General features: G+C 34.2%; 1 protein-coding gene across 1 annotated transcript in view; it reads left to right on the plus strand.

Annotated features, from left to right (window-relative positions):
• LOC133552148 (FRAS1-related extracellular matrix protein 2-like) overlaps nucleotides 1-23,976 on the plus strand; it is a 206,283-nt gene that overhangs the window by 64,234 nt on the left and 118,073 nt on the right. The gene's annotated exons all lie outside the window — the stretch shown is intronic.

The raw sequence follows: 23,976 nt of genomic DNA on the forward strand, positions 1-23,976 counted from the left end.
CTGAAATATCATCATGCCAATACTGAAATATCATCATGCCAATACTGAAATATCATCATGCCTATACTGAAATATCATCATGCCAATACTGAAATATCATCATGCCAGTACTGAAATATCATCATGCCAATACTGAAATATCATCATGCCAATACTGAAATATCATCATGCCAATACTGAAATATCATCATGCCAATACTGAAATATCATTATGCCAGTACTGAAATATCATCATGCCAATACTGAAATATCATCATGCCAATACTGAAATATCATTATGCCAGTACTGAAATATCATCATGCCAATACTGAAATATCATAATGCCAGTACTGAAATATCATTATGCCAATACTGAAATATCATAATGCCAGTACTGAAATATCATTATGCCAATACTGAAATATCATCATGCCAGTACTGAAATATCATCATGCCAATACTGAAATATCATCATGCCAATACTGAAATATCATCATGCCAATACTGAAATATCATCATGCCAATACTGAAATATCATCATGCCAATACTGAAATATCATTATGCCAGTACTGAAATATCATCATGCCAATACTGAAATATCATCATGCCAGTACTGAAATATCATCATGCCAATACTGAAATATCATCATGCCAATACTGAAATATCATCATGCCAATACTGAAATATCATCATGCCAATACTGAATTATCATCATGCCAGTACTGAAATATCATCATGCCAATACTGAAATATCATCATGCCAGTACTGAAATATCATCATGCCAATACTGAAATATCATCATGCCAGTACTGAAATATCATCATGCCAATACTGAAATATCATCATGCCTATACTGAAATATCATTATGCCAATACTGAAATATCATCATGCCAATACTGAAATATCATCATGCCAATACTGAATTATCATCATGCCAATACTGAAATATCATCATGCCAATACTGAAATATCATCATGCCTATACTGAAATATCATCATGCCAATACTGAAATATCATCATGCCAATACTGAAATATCATCATGCCAATACTGAAATATCATCATGCCAGTACTGAAATATCATCATGCCAATACTGAAATATCATCATGCCAATACTGAAATATCATCATGCCTATACTGAAATATCATCATGCCAATACTGAAATATCATCATGCCAGTACTGAAATATCATCATGCCAATACTGAAATATCATTATGCCAATACTGAAATATCATCATGCCAATACTGAAATATCATTATGCCAGTACTGAAATATCATCATGCCAATACTGAAATATCATCATGCCAATACTGAAATATCATTATGCCAGTACTGAAATATCATCATGCCAATACTAAAATATCATCATGCCAATACCGAAATATCTTTATGCCAGTACTGAAATATCATCATGCCTATACTGAAATATCATTATGCCAATACTGAAATATCATCATGCCAATACTGAAATATCATCATGCCAATACTGAATTATCATCATGCAAGTACTGAAATATCATCATGCCGATACTGAAATATCATCATGCCAGTACTGAAATATCATCATTCCAATACTGAAATATCATCATGCCAGTACTGAAATATCATCATACCAATACTGAAATATCATCATGCCAATACTGAAATATCATCATGCCTATACTGAAATATCATCATGCCAATACTGAAATATCATCATGCCAGTACTGAAATATCATCATGCCAATACTGAAATATCATCATGCCAATACTGAAATATCATCATGTCAATACTGAAATATCATCATGCCAATACTGAAATATCATTATGCCAGTACTGAAATATCATTATGCCAGTACTGAAATATCATCATGCCAATACTGAAATATCATCATGCCAATACTGAAATATCATCATGCCAATACTGAAATATCATTATGCCAATACTGAAATATCATCATGCCAATACTGAAATATCATCATGCCAATACTGAAATATCATCATGCCAATACTGAAATATCATTATGCCAATACTGAAATATCATCATGCCAGCACTGAAATATCATCATGCCAATACTGAAATATCATCATGCCAATACTGAAATATCATTATGCCAGTACTGAAATATCATCATGCCAATACTGAAATATCATCATGCCAATACTGAAATATCATCATGCCAGTACTGAAATATCATCATGCCAATACTGAAATATCATCATGCCTATACTGAAATATCATTATGCCTATACTGAAATATCATTATGCCAATACTGAAATATCATCATGCCAATACTGAAATATCATCATGCCAATACTGAATTATCATCATGCCAGTACTGAATTATCATCATGCCAGTACTGAAATATCATCATGCCAATACTGAAATATCATCATGCCAGTACTGAAATATCATCATGCCAATACTGAAATATCATCATGCCAGTACTGAAATATCATCATGCCAATACTGAAATATCATCATGCCTATACTGAAATATCATCATGCCTATACTGAAATATCATCATACCAATACTGAAATATCATCATGCCAGTACTGAAATATCATCATGCCAATACTGAAATATCATTATGCCAATACTGAAATATCATCATGCCAATACTGAAATATCAACATGCCAGTACTGAAATATCATCATGCCTATACTAAAATATCATCATGCCAATACTGAAATATCATTATGCCAGTACTGAAATATCATTATGCCAATACTGAAATATCATCATGCCAATACTGAAATATCATCATGCCAGTACTGAAATATCATCATGCCAGTACTGAAATATCATGCCAGTACTGAAATATCATCATACCAATACTGAAATATCATCATGCCAATACTGAAATATCATCATGTCAATACTGAAATATCATCATGCCAATACTGAAATATCATCATGCCAATACTGAAATATCATCATGCCAATACTGAAATATCATCATGCCAGTACTGAAATATCATCATGCCAATACTGAAATATCATCATGTCAATACTGAAATATCATCATGCCAATACTGAAATATCATCATGCCAATACTGAAATATCATCATGCCAATACTGAAATATCATTATGCCAATACTGAAATATCATCATGCCAGCACTGAAATATCATCATGCCAATACTGAAATATCATCATGCCAATACTGAAATATCATTATGCCAGTACTGAAATATCATCATGCCAATACTGAAATATCATCATGCCAATACTGAAATATCATCATGCCAGTACTGAAATATCATCATGCCAATACTGAAATATCATCATGCCTATACTGAAATATCATTATGCCAATACTGAAATATCATCATGCCAATACTGAAATATCATCATGCCAATACTGAATTATCATCATGCCAGTACTGAATTATCATCATGCCAGTACTGAAATATCATCATGCCAATACTGAAATATCATCATGCCAGTACTGAAATATCATCATGCCAATACTGAAATATCATCATGCCAGTACTGAAATATCATCATGCCAATACTGAAATATCATCATGCCTATACTGAAATATCATCATGCCTATACTGAAATATCATCATACCAATACTGAAATATCATCATGCCAGTACTGAAATATCATCATGCCAATACTGAAATATCATTATGCCAATACTGAAATATCATCATGCCAATACTGAAATATCAACATGCCAGTACTGAAATATCATCATGCCTATACTAAAATATCATCATGCCAATACTGAAATATCATTATGCCAGTACTGAAATATCATTATGCCAATACTGAAATATCATCATGCCAATACTGAAATATCATCATGCCAGTACTGAAATATCATCATGCCAGTACTGAAATATCATGCCAGTACTGAAATATCATCATACCAATACTGAAATATCATCATGCCAATACTGAAATATCATCATGTCAATACTGAAATATCATCATGCCAATACTGAAATATCATCATGCCAATACTGAAATATCATCATGCCAATACTGAAATATCATCATGCCAGTACTGAAATATCATCATGCCAATACTGAAATATCATCATGTCAATACTGAAATATCATCATGCCAATACTGAAATATCATCATGCCAATACTAAAATATCATCATGCCAATACTGAAATATCATCATGCCAATACTGAAATATCATCATGTCAATACTGAAATATCATCATGCCAGTACTGAAATATCATCATGCCAGTACTGAAATATCATCATGCCAATACTGAAATATCATCATGCCAGTACTGAAATATCATCATGCCAATACTGAAATATCATTATGCCAATACTGAAATATCATCATGCAAATACTGAAATATCATTATGCCAGTACTGAAATATCATCATGCCAATACTGAAATATCATCATGCCAATACTGAAATATCATCATGCCAATACTGAAATATCATCATGCCAATACTGAAATATCATCATGTCAATACTGAAATATCATCATGTCAATACTGAAATATCATCATGCCAGTACTGAAATATCATCATGCCAATACTGAAATATCATCATGCCAGTACTGAAATATCATCATGCCAATACTGAAATATCATCATGCCAATACTGAAATATCATCATGCCAGTACTGAAATATCATCATGCCAATACTGAAATATCATCATGCCAATACTGAAATATCATCATGCCAATACTGAAATATCATCATGCCAAAACTGAAATATCATTATGCCAGTACTGAAATATCATTATGCCAGTACTGAAATATCATCATGTCGATACTGAAATATCATCATGCCAGTACTGAAATATCATCATGCCAATACTGAAATATCATCATGCCAGTACTGAAATATCATCATGCCAATACTGAAATATCATTATGCCAATACTGAAATATCATCATGCCAATACTGAAATATCATTATGCCAGTACTGAAATATCATCATGCCAATACTGAAATATCATCATGCCAATACTGAAATATCATCATGCCAATACTGAAATATCATCATGCCAGTACTGAAATATCATCATGCCAATACTGAAATATCATCATGCCAGTACTGAAATATCATCATGCCAATACTGAAATATCATCATGCCAGTACTGAAATATCATCATGCCAATACTGAAATATCATCATGCCAATACTGAAATATCATCATGCCAATACTGAAATATCATTATGCCAATACTGAAATATCATCATGCCAATACTGAAATATCATTATGCCAGTACTGAAATATCATTATGCCAATACTGAAATATCATCATGCCAATACTGAAATATCATCATGTCAATACTGAAATATCATCATGCCAGTACTGAAATATCATCATGCCAATACTGAAATATCATCATGCCAGTACTGAAATATCATCATGCCAATACTGAAATATCATCATACAAATACTGAAATATCATCATGCCAGTACTGAAATATCATCATGCCAGTACTGAAATATCATCATGCCAATACTGAAATATCATCATGCCAATACTGAAATATCATCATGCCAATACTGAAATATCATCATGCCAGTACTGAAATATCATCATGCCAGTACTGAAATATCTTCATGCCAATACTGAAATATCTTCATGCCAATACTGAAATATCATCATGCCAATACTGAAATATCATCATGCCAATACTGAAATATCATCATGCCAATACTGAAATATCATCATGCCAGTACTGAAATATCATCATGCCAATACTGAAATATCATCATGCCAATACTGAAATATCATCATGCCAATACTGAAATATCATCATGCCAAAACTGAAATATCATTATGCCAGTACTGAAATATCATTATGCCAGTACTGAAATATCATCATGTCGATACTGAAATAGCATCATGCCAATACTGAAATATCATTATGCCAATACTGAAATATCATCATGCCAATACTGAAATATCATCATGCCAGTACTGAAATATCATCATGCCAATACTGAAATATCATCATGCCAATACTGAAATATCATTATGCCAGTACTGAAATATCATCATGTCGATACTGAAATATCATCATGCCAATACTGAAATATCATCATGCCAATACTGAAATATGTTCATGCCAATACTGAAATATCATCATGCCAGTACTGAAATATCATCATGCCAATACTGAAATATCATCATGCCAATACTGAAATATCATCATGCCAATACTGAAATATCATTATGCCAGTACTGAAATATCATCATGTCGATACTGAAATATCATCATGCCAATACTGAAATATCATCATGCCAATACTGAAATATCATCATGCCAATACTGAAATATCATCATGTCGATACTGAAATATCATCATGCCAATACTGAAATATCATCATGCCAATACTGAAATATCATTATGCCAGTACTGAAATATCATCATGCCAATACTGAAATATCATAATGCCAGGACTGAAATATCATTATGCCAATACTGAAATATCATAATGCCAGTACTGAAATATCATTATGCCAATACTGAAATATCATCATGCCAGTACTGAAATATCATCATGCCAATACTGAAATATCATCATGCCAATACTGAAATATCATCATGCCAATACTGAAATATCATCATGCCAATACTGAAATATCATCATGCCAATACTGAAATATCATTATGCCAGTACTGAAATATCATCATGCCAATACTGAAATATCATCATGCCAATACTGAAATATCATCATGCCAATACTGAAATATCATCATGCCAATACTGAAATATCATCATGCCAATACTGAAATATCATCATGCCAATACTGAAATATCATCATGCCAATACTGAAATATCATCGTGCCAATACTGAATTATCATCATGCCAGTACTGAAATATCATCATGCCAATACTGAAATATCATCATGCCAGTACTGAAATATCATCATGCCAATACTGAAATATCATCATGCCTATACTGAAATATCATTATGCCAATACTGAAATATCATCATGCCAATACTGAAATATCATCATGCCAATACTGAATTATCATCATGCCAATACTGAAATATCATCATGCCAATACTGAAATATCATCATGCCAATACTGAAATATCATCATGCCAATACTGAAATATCATCATGCCAATACTGAAATATCATCATGCCAGTACTGAAATATCATCATGCCAATACTGAAATATCATCATGCCAATACTGAAATATCATCATGCCTATACTGAAATATCATCATGCCAATACTGAAATATCATCATGCCAGTACTGAAATATCATCATGCCAATACTGAAATATCATTATGCCAATACTGAAATATCATCATGCCAATACTGAAATATCATTATGCCAGTACTGAAATATCATCATGCCAATACTGAAATATCATCATGCCAATACTGAAATATCATTATGCCAGTACTGAAATATCATCATGCCAATACTAAAATATCATCATGCCAATACCGAAATATCTTTATGCCAGTACTGAAATATCATCATGCCTATACTGAAATATCATTATGCCAATACTGAAATATCATCATGCCAATACTGAAATATCATCATGCCAATACTGAAATATCATCATGCCAATACTGAATTATCATCATGCAAGTACTGAAATATCATCATGCCGATACTGAAATATCATCATGCCAGTACTGAAATATCATCATGCCAATACTGAAATATCATCATGCCAGTACTGAAATATCATCATACCAATACTGAAATATCATCATGCCAATACTGAAATATCATCATGCCTATACTGAAATATCATCATGCCAATACTGAAATATCATCATGCCAGTACTGAAATATCATCATGCCAATACTGAAATATCATCATGCCAATACTGAAATATCATCATGCCAATACTGAAATATCATTATGCCAGTACTGAAATATCATCATGCCAATACTGAAATATCATCATGCCAATACTGAAATATCATTATGCCAGTACTGAAATATCATCATGCCAATACTGAAATATCATCATGCCAATACTGAAATATCATCATGCCAATACTGAAATATCATCATGCCAATACTGAAATATCATCATTGCAATACTGAAATATCATCATGCCAATACTGAAATATCATCATGCCAATACTGAAATATCATCATGCCAATACTGAAATATCATCATGCCAATACTGAAATATCATCATGCCAATACTGAAATATCATCATGCCAGTACTGAAATATCATCATGCCAATACTGAAATATCATCATGCCAATACTGAAATATCATTATGCCAGTACTGAAATATCATCATGCCAATACTGAAATATCATCATGCCAATACTGAAATATCATTATGCCAGTACTGAAATATCATCATGCCAATACTGAAATATCATTATGCCAATACTGAAATATCATCATGCCAGTACTGAAATATCATCATGCCAATACTGAAATATCATCATGCCAATACTGAAATATCATCATGCCAATACTGAAATATCATCATGCCAATACTGAAATATCATTATGCCAGTACTGAAATATCATCATGCCAATACTGAAATATCATCATGCCAATACTGAAATATCATTATGCCAGTACTGAAATATCATCATGCCAATACTGAAATATCATCATGCCAATACTGAAATATCATCATGCCAGTACTGAAATATCATCATGCCAATACTGAAATATCATAATGCCAGTACTGAAATATCATTATGCCAATACTGAAATATCATAATGCCAGTACTGAAATATCATTATGCCAATACTGAAATATCATCATGCCAGTACTGAAATATCATCATGCCAATACTGAAATATCATTATGCCAATACTGAAATATCATCATGCCAATACTGAAATAGCATCATGCCAGTACTGAAATATCATCATGCCAATACTGAAATATCATTATGCCAATACTGAAATATCATCATGCCAATACTGAAATATCATCATGCCAATACTGAAATATCATCATGCCAGTACTGAAATATCATCATGCCAATACTGAAATATCATTATGCCAGTACTGAAATATCTTAATTCCAATACTGAAATATCATTATGCCAGTACTGAAATATCATCATGCCAATACTGAAATATCATCATGCCAATACTGAAATATCATCATGCCAGTACTGAAATATCATCATGCCAATACTGAAATATCATCATGCCAATACTGAAATATCATCATGCCAATACTGAAATATCATCATGCCAATACTGAAATATCATTATGCCAGTACTGAAATATCATCATGCCAATACTGAAATATCATCATGCCAATACTGAAATATCATTATGCCAGTACTGAAATATCATCATGCCAATACTGAAATATCATCATGCCAATACTGAAATATCATTATGCCAGTACTGAAATATCATCATGCCAATACTGAAAAAATCATAATGCCAGTACTGAAATATCATTATGCCAATACTGAAATATCATAATGCCAGTACTGAAATATCATTATGCCAATACTGAAATATCATCATGCCAGTACTGAAATATCATCATGCCAATACTGAAATATCATCATGCCAGTACTGAAATATCATCATGCCAATACTGAAATATCATCATGCCAATACTGAAATATCATTATGCCAGTACTGAAATATCATCATGCCAATACTGAAATATCATCATGCCAATACTGAATTATCATCATGCCAGTACTGAAATATCATCATGCCAATACTGAAATATCATCATGCCTATACTGAAATATCATTATGCCAATACTGAAATATTATCATGCCAATACTGAAATATCATCATGCCAATACTGAATTATCATCATGCCAGTACTGAAATATCATCATGCCAATACTGAAATATCATCATGCCAGTACTGAAATATCATCATGCCAATACTGAAATATCATCATGCCTATACTGAAATATCATTATGCCAATACTGAAATATCATCATGCCAATACTGAAATATCATCATGCCAATACTGAATTATCATCATGCCAGTACTGAATTATCATCATGCCAGTACTGAAATATCATCATGCCAATACTGAAATATCATCATGCCAGTACTGAAATATCATCATGCCAATACTGAAATATCATCATGCCAGTACTGAAATATCATCATGCCAATACTGAAATATCATCATGCCTATACTGAAATATCATCATGCCTATACTGAAATATCATCATACCAATACTGAAATATCATCATGCCAGTACTGAAATATCATCATGCCAATACTGAAATATCATTATGCCAATACTGAAATATCATCATGCCAATACTGAAATATCATCATGCAGTACTGAAATATCATCATGCCTATACTAAAATATCATCATGCCAATACTGAAATATCATTATGCCAGTACTGAAATATCATCATGCCAATACTGAAATATCATCATGCCAATACTGAAATATCATCATGCCAATACTGAAATATCATTATGCCAATACTGAAATATCATCATGCCAATACTGAAATATCATCATGCCAATACTGAAATATCATCATGCCAATACTGAAATATCATTATGCCAATACTGAAATATCATCATGCCAGCACTGAAATATCATCATGCCAATACTGAAATATCATCATGCCAATACTGAAATATCATCATGTCAATACTGAAATATCATCATGTCAATACTGAAATATCATCATGCCAGTACTGAAATATCATCATGCCAATACTGAAATATCATCATGCCAATACTGAAATATCATTAAGCCAGTACTGAAATATCATCATGCCAATACTAAAATATCATCATGCCATTACCAAAATATCATTATGCCAGTACTGAAATATCATCATGCCTATACTGAAATATCATTATGCCAATACTGAAATATCATCATGCCAATACTGAAATATCATCATGCCAATACTGAATTATCATCATGCCAGTACTGAAATATCATCATGTCAATACTGAAATATCATCATGTCAATACTGAAATATCATTATGCCAGTACTGAAATATCATCATGCCAATACTGAAATATCATCATGCCAATACTGAAATATCATTAAGCCAGTACTGAAATATCATCATGCCAATACTAAAATATCATCATGCCATTACCAAAATATCATTATGCCAGTACTGAAATATCATCATGCCTATACTGAAATATCATTATGCCAATACTGAAATATCATCATGCCAATACTGAAATATCATCATGCCAATACTGAATTATCATCATGCCAGTACTGAAATATCATCATGCCAATACTGAAATATCATCATGCCAGTACTGAAATATCATCATGCCAATACTGAAATATCATCATGCCAGTACTGAAATATCATCATACCAATACTGAAATATCATCATGCCAATACTGAAATATCATCATGCCTATACTGAAATATCATCATGCCAATACTGAAATATCATCATGCCAGTACTGAAATATCATCATGCCAGTACTGAAATATCATCATGCCAATACTGAAATATCATTATGCCAGTACTGAAATATCATCATGCCAATACTGAAATATCATCATGCCAATACTGAAATATCATTATGCCAGTACTGAAATATCATCATGCCAATACTGAAATATCATCATGCCAATACTGAAATATCATCATGCCAATACTGAAATATCATCATGCCAATACTGAAATATCATCATGCCAATACTGAAATATCATTATGACAATACTGAAATATCATCATGCCAGTACTGAAATATCATCATGCCAATACTGAAATATCATCATGCCAATACTGAAATATCATCATGCCAATACTGAAATATCATCATGCCAATACTGAAATATCATTATGACAATACTGAAATATCATCATGCCAGTACTGAAATATCATCATGCCAATACTGAAATATCATCATGCCAATACTGAAATATCATCATGCCAGTACTGAAATATCATCATGCCAATACTGAAATATCATCATGCCAATACTGAAATATCATCATGCCAATACTGAAATATCATCATGCCAATACTGAAATATCATCATGTCAATACTGAAATATCATCATGTCAATACTGAAATATCATCATGCCAGTACTGAAATATCATCATGCCAATACTGAAATATCATCATGCCAATACTGAAATATCATCATGTCAATACTGAAATATCATCATGCCAATACTGAAATATCATCATGCCAATACTGAAATATCATCATGTCAATACTGAAATATCATCATGCCAATACTGAAATATCATCATGCCAATACTGAAATATCATCATGCCAATACTGAAATATCATCATGCCAGTACTGAAATATCATCATGCCAATACTGAAATATCATCATGCCAATACTGAAATATCATCATGTCAATACTGAAATATCATCATGCCAATACTGAAATATCATCATGCCAATACTGAAATATCATCATGCCAATACTGAAATATCATCCTGCCAATACTGAAATATCATCATGCCAGTACTGAAATATCATCATGCCAATACTGAAATATCTTCATGCCAATACTGAAATATCATCATGCCAATACTGAAATATCATCATGCCAATACTGAAATATCATCATGCCAATACTGAAATATCATCATGCCAGTACTGAAATATCATCATGCCAGTACTGAAATATCATCATGCCAATACTGAAATTTCATTTTGCCAATACTGAAATATCATCATGCCAATACTGAAATATCATCATGTCAATACTGAAATATCATCATGCCAATACTGAAATATCATCATGCCAATACTGAAATATCATCATGCCAATACTGAAATATCATCATGCCAGTACTGAAATATCATCATGCCAATACTGAAATATCATCATGTCAATACTGAAATATCATCATGCCAATACTGAAATATCATCATGCCAATACTGAAATATCATCATGCCAATACTGAAATATCATCATGCCAATACTGAAATATCATCATGTCAATACTGAAATATCATCATGCCAGTACTGAAATATCATCATGCCAATACTGAAATATCATCATGCCAGTACTGAAATATCATCATGCCAATACTGAAATATCATTATGCCAATACTGAAATATCATCATGCCAATACTGAAATATCATTATGCCAGTACTGAAATATCATCATGCCAATACTGAAATATCATCATGCCAATACTGAAATATCATCATGTCAATACTGAAATATCATCATGCCAGTACTGAAATATCATCATGCCAATACTGAAATATCATCATGTCAATACTGAAATATCATCATGCCAGTACTGAAATATCATCATGTCAATACTGAAATATCATCATGCCAGTACTGAAATATCATCATGCCAATACTGAAATATCATCATGCCAATACTGAAATATCATCATGCCAGTACTGAAATATCATCATGCCAATACTGAAATATCATCATGCCAATACTGAAATATCATCATGCCAATACTGAAATATCATCATGCCAAAACTGAAATATCATTATGCCAGTACTGAAATATCATTATGCCAGTACTGAAATATCATCATGTCGATACTGAAATATCATCATGCCAATACTAAAATATCATCATGCCATTACCAAAATATCATTATGCCAGTACTGAAATATCATCATGCCTATACTGAAATATCATTATGCCAATACTGAAATATCATCATGCCAATACTGAAATATCATCATGCCAATACTGAATTATCATCATGCCAGTACTGAAATATCATCATGTCAATACTGAAATATCATCATGTCAATACTGAAATATCATTATGCCAGTACTGAAATATCATCATGCCAATACTGAAATATCATCATGCCAATACTGAAATATCATTAAGCCAGTACTGAAATATCATCATGCCAATACTAAAATATCATCATGCCATTACCAAAATATCATTATGCCAGTACTGAAATATCATCATGCCTATACTGAAATATCATTATGCCAATACTGAAATATCATCATGCCAATACTGAAATATCATCATGCCAATACTGAATTATCATCATGCCAGTACTGAAATATCATCATGCCAATACTGAAATATCATCATGCCAGTACTGAAATATCATCATGCCAATACTGAAATATCATCATGCCAGTACTGAAATATCATCATACCAATACTGAAATATCATCATGCCAATACTGAAATATCATCATGCCTATACTGAAATATCATCATGCCAATACTGAAATATCATCATGCCAGTACTGAAATATCATCATGCCAGTACTGAAATATCATCATGCCAATACTGAAATATCATTATGCCAGTACTGAAATATCATCATGCCAATACTGAAATATCATCATGCCAATACTGAAATATCATTATGCCAGTACTGAAATATCATCATGCCAATACTGAAATATCATCATGCCAATACTGAAATATCATCATGCCAATACTGAAATATCATCATGCCAATACTGAAATATCATCATGCCAATACTGAAATATCATTATGACAATACTGAAATATCATCATGCCAGTACTGAAATATCATCATGCCAATACTGAAATATCATCATGCCAATACTGAAATATCATCATGCCAATACTGAAATATCATCATGCCAATACTGAAATATCATTATGACAATACTGAAATATCATCATGCCAGTACTGAAATATCATCATGCCAATACTGAAATATCATCATGCCAATACTGAAATATCATCATGCCAGTACTGAAATATCATCATGCCAATACTGAAATATCATCATGCCAATACTGAAATATCATCATGCCAATACTGAAATATCATCATGCCAATACTGAAATATCATCATGTCAATACTGAAATATCATCATGTCAATACTGAAATATCATCATGCCAGTACTGAAATATCATCATGCCAATACTGAAATATCATCATGCCAATACTGAAATATCATCATGTCAATACTGAAATATCATCATGCCAATACTGAAATATCATCATGCCAATACTGAAATATCATCATGTCAATACTGAAATATCATCATGCCAATACTGAAATATCATCATGCCAATACTGAAATATCATCATGCCAATACTGAAATATCATCATGCCAGTACTGAAATATCATCATGCCAATACTGAAATATCATCATGCCAATACTGAAATATCATCATGTCAATACTGAAATATCATCATGCCAATACTGAAATATCATCATGCCAATACTGAAATATCATCATGCCAATACTGAAATATCATCCTGCCAATACTGAAATATCATCATGCCAGTACTGAAATATCATCATGCCAATACTGAAATATCTTCATGCCAATACTGAAATATCATCATGCCAATACTGAAATATCATCATGCCAATACTGAAATATCATCATGCCAATACTGAAATATCATCATGCCAGTACTGAAATATCATCATGCCAGTACTGAAATATCATCATGCCAATACTGAAATTTCATTTTGCCAATACTGAAATATCATCATGCCAATACTGAAATATCATCATGTCAATACTGAAATATCATCATGCCAATACTGAAATATCATCATGCCAATACTGAAATATCATCATGCCAATACTGAAATATCATCATGCCAGTACTGAAATATCATCATGCCAATACTGAAATATCATCATGTCAATACTGAAATATCATCATGCCAATACTGAAATATCATCATGCCAATACTGAAATATCATCATGCCAATACTGAAATATCATCATGCCAATACTGAAATATCATCATGTCAATACTGAAATATCATCATGCCAGTACTGAAATATCATCATGCCAATACTGAAATATCATCATGCCAGTACTGAAATATCATCATGCCAATACTGAAATATCATTATGCCAATACTGAAATATCATCATGCCAATACTGAAATATCATTATGCCAGTACTGAAATATCATCATGCCAATACTGAAATATCATCATGCCAATACTGAAATATCATCATGTCAATACTGAAATATCATCATGCCAGTACTGAAATATCATCATGCCAATACTGAAATATCATCATGTCAATACTGAAATATCATCATGCCAGTACTGAAATATCATCATGTCAATACTGAAATATCATCATGCCAGTACTGAAATATCATCATGCCAATACTGAAATATCATCATGCCAATACTGAAATATCATCATGCCAGTACTGAAATATCATCATGCCAATACTGAAATATCATCATGCCAATACTGAAATATCATCATGCCAATACTGAAATATCATCATGCCAAAACTGAAATATCATTATGCCAGTACTGAAATATCATTATGCCAGTACTGAAATATCATCATGTCGATACTGAAATAGCATCATGCCAATACTGAAATATCATTATGCCAATACTGAAATATCATCATGCCAATACTGAAATATCATCATGCCAGTACTGAAATATCATCATGCCAATACTGAAATATCATCATGCCAATACTGAAATATCATCATGTCAATACTGAAATATCATCATGCCAGTACTGAAATATCGTCATGCCAATACTGAAATATCATCATGCCAGTACTGAAATATCATCATGCCAATACTGAAATATCATTATGCCAATACTGAAATATCATCATGCCAATACTGAAATATCATTATGCCAGTACTGAAATATCATCATGCCAATACTGAAATATCATCATGCCAATACTGAAATATCATCATGTCAATACTGAAATATCATCATGCCAGTACTGAAATATCATCATGCCAATACTGAAATATCATCATGCCAGTACTGAAATATCATCATGCCAATACTGAAATATCATCATGCAAATACTGAAATATCATCATGCCAATACTGAAATATCATCATGCCAGTACTGAAATATCATCATGCCAATACTGAAATATCATCATGCCAATACTGAAATATCATCATGTCAATACTGAAATATCATCATGCCAATACTGAAATATCATCATGCCAATACTGAAATATCATCATGCCAATACTGAAATATCATCATGCCAATACTGAAATATCATCATGCCAATACTGAAATATCATCATGCCAGTACTGAAATATCATCATGCCAATACTGAAATATCTTCATGCCAATACTGAAATATCATCATGCCAATACTTAAATATCATCATGCCAATACTGAAATATCATCATGCCAATACTGAAATATCATCATGCCAGTACTGAAATATCATCATGCCAGTACTGAAATATCATCATGCCAATACTGAAATATCATCATGCCAATACTGAAATATCATCATGCCAATACTGAAATATCATCATGCCAATACTGAAATATCATCATGCCAATACTGAAATATCATCATGCCAGTACTGAAATATCATCATGCCAATACTGAAATATCATCATGTCAATACTGAAATATCATCATGCCAATACTGAAATATCATCATGCCAATACTGAAATATCATCATGTCAATACTGAAATATCATCATGCCAGTACTGAAATATCATCATGCCAATACTGAAATATCATCATGCCAGTACTGAAATATCATCATGCCAATACTGAAATATCATTATGCCAATACTGAAATATCATCATGCCAATACTGAAATATCATTATGCCAGTACTGAAATATCATCATGCCAATACTGAAATATCATCATGCCAATACTGAAATATCATCATGTCAATACTGAAATATCATCATGCCAGTACTGAAATATCATCATGCCAATACTGAAATATCATCATGCCAATACTGAAATATCATCATGCCAGTACTGAAATATCATCATGCCAGTACTGAAATATCATCATGCCAATACTGAAATATCATCATGCCAGTACTGAAATATCATCATGCCAGTACTGAAATATCATCATGCCAATACTGAAATATCATCATGCCAATACTGAAATATCATCATGCCAATACTGAAATATCATCATGCCAATACTGAAATATCATCATGCCAGTACTGAAATATCATCATGCCAATACTGAAATATCATCATGCCAGTACTGAAATATCATCATGCCAATACTGAAATATCATCATGCCAATACTGAAATATCATCATGCCAGTACTGAAATATCATCATGCCAATACTGAAATATCATCATGCCAATACTGAAATATCATCATGCCAATACTGAAATATCATCATGCCAAAACTGAAATATCATTATGCCAGTACTGAAATATCATTATGCCAGTACTGAAATATCATCATGTCGATACTGAAATAGCATCATGCCAATACTGAAATATCATTATGCCAATACTGAAATATCATCATGCCAATACTGAAATATCATCATGCCAGTACTGAAATATCATCATGCCAATACTGAAATATCATCATGCCAATACTGAAATATCATCATGTCAATACTGAAATATCATCATGCCAGTACTGAAATATCGTCATGCCAATACTGAAATATCATCATGCCAGTACTGAAATATCATCATGCCAATACTGAAATATCATTATGCCAATACTGAAATATCATCATGCCAATACTGAAATATCATTATGCCAGTACTGAAATATCATCATGCCAATACTGAAATATCATCATGCCAATACTGAAATATCATCATGTCAATACTGAAATATCATCATGCCAGTACTGAAATATCATCATGCCAATACTGAAATATCATCATGCCAGTACTGAAATATCATCATGCCAATACTGAAATATCATCATGCAAATACTGAAATATCATCATGCCAATACTGAAATATCATCATGCCAGTACTGAAATATCATCATGCCAATACTGAAATATCATCATGCCAATACTGAAATATCATCATGTCAATACTGAAATATCATCATGCCAATACTGAAATATCATCATGCCAATACTGAAATATCATCATGCCAATACTGAAATATCATCATGCCAATACTGAAATATCATCATGCCAGTACTGAAATATCATCATGCCAATACTGAAATATCTTCATGCCAATACTGAAATATCATCATGCCAATACTTAAATATCATCATGCCAATACTGAAATATCATCATGCCAATACTGAAATATCATCATGCCAGTACTGAAATATCATCATGCCAGTACTGAAATATCATCATGCCAATACTGAAATATCATCATGCCAATACTGAAATATCATCATGCCAATACTGAAATATCATCATGCCAATACTGAAATATCATCATGCCAATACTGAAATATCATCATGCCAGTACTGAAATATCATCATGCCAATACTGAAATATCATCATGTCAATACTGAAATATCATCATGCCAATACTGAAATATCATCATGCCAATACTGAAATATCATCATGTCAATACTGAAATATCATCATGCCAGTACTGAAATATCATCATGCCAATACTGAAATATCATCATGCCAGTACTGAAATATCATCATGCCAATACTGAAATATCATTATGCCAATACTGAAATATCATCATGCCAATACTGAAATATCATTATGCCAGTACTGAAATATCATCATGCCAATACTGAAATATCATCATGCCAATACTGAAATATCATCATGTCAATACTGAAATATCATCATGCCAGTACTGAAATATCATCATGCCAATACTGAAATATCATCATGCCAATACTGAAATATCATCATGCCAGTACTGAAATATCATCATGCCAGTACTGAAATATCATCATGCCAGTACTGAAATATCTTCATGCCAATACTGAAATATCATCATGCCAATACTGAAATATCATCATGCCAATACTGAAATATCATCATGCCAGTACTGAAAAATCATCATGCCAGTACTGAAATATCTTCATGCCAATACTGAAATATCATCATGCCAATACTGAAATATCATCATGCCAATACTGAAATATCATCATGCCAATACTGAAATATCATCATGCCAGTACTGAAATATCATCATGCCAATACTGAAATATCATCATGCCAATACTGAAATATCATCATGCCAATACTGAAATATCATCATGCCAGTACTGAAATATCATCATGTCGATACTGAAATATCATCATGCCAATACTGAAATATCATCATGCCAATACTGAAATATCATCATGCCAATACTGAAATATGACTTTATTTTTGCTCCCAATTCTAGCAAGAAACTCTAACTACACAACATGAGACAGATAAGACTTCAAAGAGAACGCGAGTTAAGCTAAATGCTAACAAGACTAGCCAGTTAGCTAGTTGAATCTTAAGTTAACATTAGCATAATCTACAGGAAGTAGAAGCTAAATGTTTGAAATAATCTAATTGAGATAACACACATGTCAACACAAAATTCCACACACAAAAGTCAACACTACACAAACATGCCAACACTACATAAATATGTCAACACAAGACACAAAAGTCAACACAATATTCAACACACGCATGTCAACACAACACATAAATGTCAACACAACTCACAAAAGTCAACACAATATTCAACACACGCATGTCAACACAACACATACATGTCAACACAATACACAAAAGTCAACACAACTCACAAAAGTCAACACAATACACAAATGTCAACGCAACACACTAAAGTCATCACAACACAAACATGTCAACACTACACACATGTCAACACAACACACATGTAAACACAATACACATGTCAACACAACATACAAAAGTCAACACAACACACAAATATCAATACAACACACATTTTAACACAATACACAAAAGTCAACACAACACACAAAAGTCAACACACACATGTCAACACAACACACACATGTCAACACAAGACACAAAAGTCAACACAAGACACACGTCAACACAAGACACAAAAGTCAACACAAGACGCAAAAGTCAACACAAGACACAAAAGTCAACACAACACACATGTCAACACAAGACACAAAAGTCAACACAACACACATGTCAACACAAGACACAAAAGTCAACACAACACACATGTCAACACAAGACACAAAAGTCAACACAACACACATGTCAACACAAGACACAAAAGTCAACACAACACACATGTCAACACAAGACACAAAAGTCAACACAAGACACATGTTAACACAAGACACAAAAGTCACCACAAGACACAAAAGTCAACACGACACACAAAAGTCAACACAAGACACAAAAGTCAACACAAGACACAAAAGTCAACACAAGACACAAAAGTCAACACAAGACACATGTCATGTCTCCTGTCTGCGCTCTCATGTCTCGCCTTTCATGTCTCATGTCTCCTGTTTCGTGTCTCATGTCTCTTGTCTATTGTCTCTCCTGTCTCTTGTCTCATGTCTCCTGTTTCGTGTCTCATGTCTCATGTCTCATGTCTCCTGTCTCCTGTCTCCTGTCTCTTGTCTCATGTCTCCTGTTTCGTGTCTCATGTCTCATGTCTCATGTCTCCTGTCTCCTGTCTCTTGTCTCATGTCTCCTGTTTCGTGTCTCATGTCTCCTGTCTCTTGTCTCCTGTCTCCTGTCTCCTGTCTCTTGTCTCATGTCTCCTGTTTCGTGTCTCATGTCTCATGTCTCATGTCTCCTGTCTCCTGTCTCCTGTCTCCTGTCTCTTGTCTCATGTCTCCTGTTTCGTGTCTCATGTCTCATGTCTCATGTCTCCTGTTTCGTGTGTCATGTCTCATGTCTCATGTCTCCTGTCTCCTGTCTCCTGTCTCCTGTCTCTTTTGTCTCATGTCTCCTGTTTCGTGTCTCATGTCTCATGTCTCATGTCTCCTGTCTCCTGTCTCCTGTCTCTTGTCTCATGTCTCCTGTTTCGTGTCTCATGTCTCGTCTTTCATGTCTCATGTCTCCTGTTTCGTGTCTCATGTCTCTTGTCTATTGTCTCTCCTGTCTCTTGTCTCTTGTCTCATGTCTCCTGTTTCGTGTCTCATGTCTCATGTCTCATGTCTCCTGTTTCGTGTGTCATGTCTCATGTCTCATGTCTCCTGTCTCCTGTCTTTTGTCTCATGTCTCCTGTTTCGTGTCTCATGTCTCCTGTTTCGTGTGTCATGTCTCATGTCTCATGTCTCATGTCTCTTGTCTCTTGTCTCTTGTCTCCTGTCTCCTGTCTCCTGTTTTGTGTCTCATGTCTCATGTCTGCGCTCTCATGTCTCGTCTTTCATGTCTCATGTCTCCTGTTTCGTGTCTCATGTCTCTTGTCTATTGTCTCTCCTGTCTCTTGTCTCTTGTCACCTGTCTCCTGTCTCTTGTCTCATGTCTCCTGTTTCGTGTCTCATGTCTCATGTCTCATGTCTCCTGTCTCCTGTCTCCTGTCTTTTGTCTCATGTCTCCTGTTTCGTGTCTCATGTCTCATGTCTCATGTCTCCTGTTTCGTGTGTCATGTCTCATGTCTCATGTCTCATGTCTCATGTCTCTTGTCTCTTGTCTCTTGTCTCTTGTCTCCTGTCTCCTGTCTCCTGTTTTGTGTCTCATGTCTCATGTCTGCGCTCTCATGTCTCGTCTTTCATGTCTCATGTCTCCTGTTTCGTGTCTCATGTCTCTTGTCTATTGTCTCTCCTGTCTCTTGTCTCTTGTCACCTGTCTCCTGTCTCTTGTCTCATGTCTCCTGTTTCGTGTCTCATGTCTCATGTCTCATGTCTCCTGTCTCCTGTCTTTTGTCTCATGTCTCCTGTTTCGTGTCTCATGTCTCATGTCTCATGTCTCCTGTTTCGTGTGTCATGTCTCATGTCTCATGTCTCATGTCTCATGTCTCTTGTCTCTTGTCTCCTGTCTCCTGTCTCCTGTCTCCTGTCTCCTGTTTCGTGTCTCATGTCTCATGTCTCATGTCTCTTGTCTCTTGTCTCCTGTCTCTTGTCTCCTGTCTCCGGTTTCGTGTCTCATGTCTCCTGTCTCCTGTCTCCTGTCTCCAGTTTCGTGTCTCCCGTCTCCCGTCTCCCGTCTCGTGTCCCCCGTCTCGTGTCTCCTGTCTCCTTCTCCTGTCTCTTGTCTCCTGTCTCTTGTCTTGTGTCTCCTGTCTCCTTCTCCTGTCTCCTGTCTCTTGTCTTTCCTGTCTCCTGTCTCTTGTCTCTTGTCTCCTGTCTCGTGTCTCGTGTCTCTTGTATTTTGTCTCCTGTCTCGTGTCTCCTGTCTCCTGTCTCCTTCTCCTGTCTCTTGTCTCCTGTGTCTTGTCTTGTGTCTCCTGTCTCCTTCTCATGTCTCCTGTCTCTTGTCTCTTGTCTCCTGTCTCTTGTCTTGTGTCTCCTGTCTCGTGTCTCTTGTCTTGTGTCTCTTGTATTGTGTCTCCTGTCTCGTGTCTCCTGTCTCCTTCTCCTGTCTCTTGTCTCTTGTCTCCTGTCTACTGTCTCCTGTCTCTTGTCTCATGTCTCATGTCTCCTGTTTCGTGTCTCATGTCTCATGTCTCATGTCTCATGTCTCCTGTTTCGTGTCTCATGTCTCATGTCTCATGTCTCATGTCTCATGTCTCATGTCTCATGTCTCTTGTCTCTTGTCTCTTGTCTCTTGTCTCCTGTCTCCTGTCTCCTGTTTCGTGTCTCATGTCTCATGTCTCCTGTCTCTTGTCTCCTGTCTCTTGTCTCCTGTCTCCGGTTTCGTGTCTCATGTCTCCTGTCTCCTGTATCCTGTCTCCTGTCTCCTGTCTCCAGTTTCGTGTCTCCCATCTCCCGTCTCGTGTCTCCCGTCTCGTGTCTCCTGTCTCCTTCTCCTGTCTCTTGTCTTGTGTCTCCTGTCTCCTTCTCCTGTCTCCTGTCTCTTGTCTTTCCTGTCTCCTGTCTCTTGTCTCTTGTCTCCTGTCTCGTGTCTCGTGTCTCTTGTATTGTGTCTCCTGTCTCGTGTCTCCTGTCTCCTTCTCCTGTCTCTTGTCTCCTGTCTCTTGTATTGTGTCTCCTGTCTCCTTCTCCTGTCTCCTGTCTCTTGTCTTGTGTCTCCTGTCTTCTGTCTCTTGTCTCTTGTCTCCTGTCTCTTGTCTTGTGTCTCCTGTCTCGTGTCTCTTGTCTTGTGTCTCTTGTATTGTGTCTCCTGTCTCGTGTCTCCTGTCTCCTTCTCCTGTCTCTTGTCTCCTGTCTCCTGTCTCCTGTCTCGTGTCTCGTGTCTCGTGTCTCGTGTCTCGTGTCTCATGTCTCATGTCTCCTGTCTCCTGTCTCTTGTCTC

The sequence above is a fragment of the Nerophis ophidion genome, linkage group LG04, assembly GCF_033978795.1.
Source record: "Nerophis ophidion isolate RoL-2023_Sa linkage group LG04, RoL_Noph_v1.0, whole genome shotgun sequence".
NCBI lineage: Eukaryota > Metazoa > Chordata > Actinopteri > Syngnathiformes > Syngnathidae > Nerophis > Nerophis ophidion.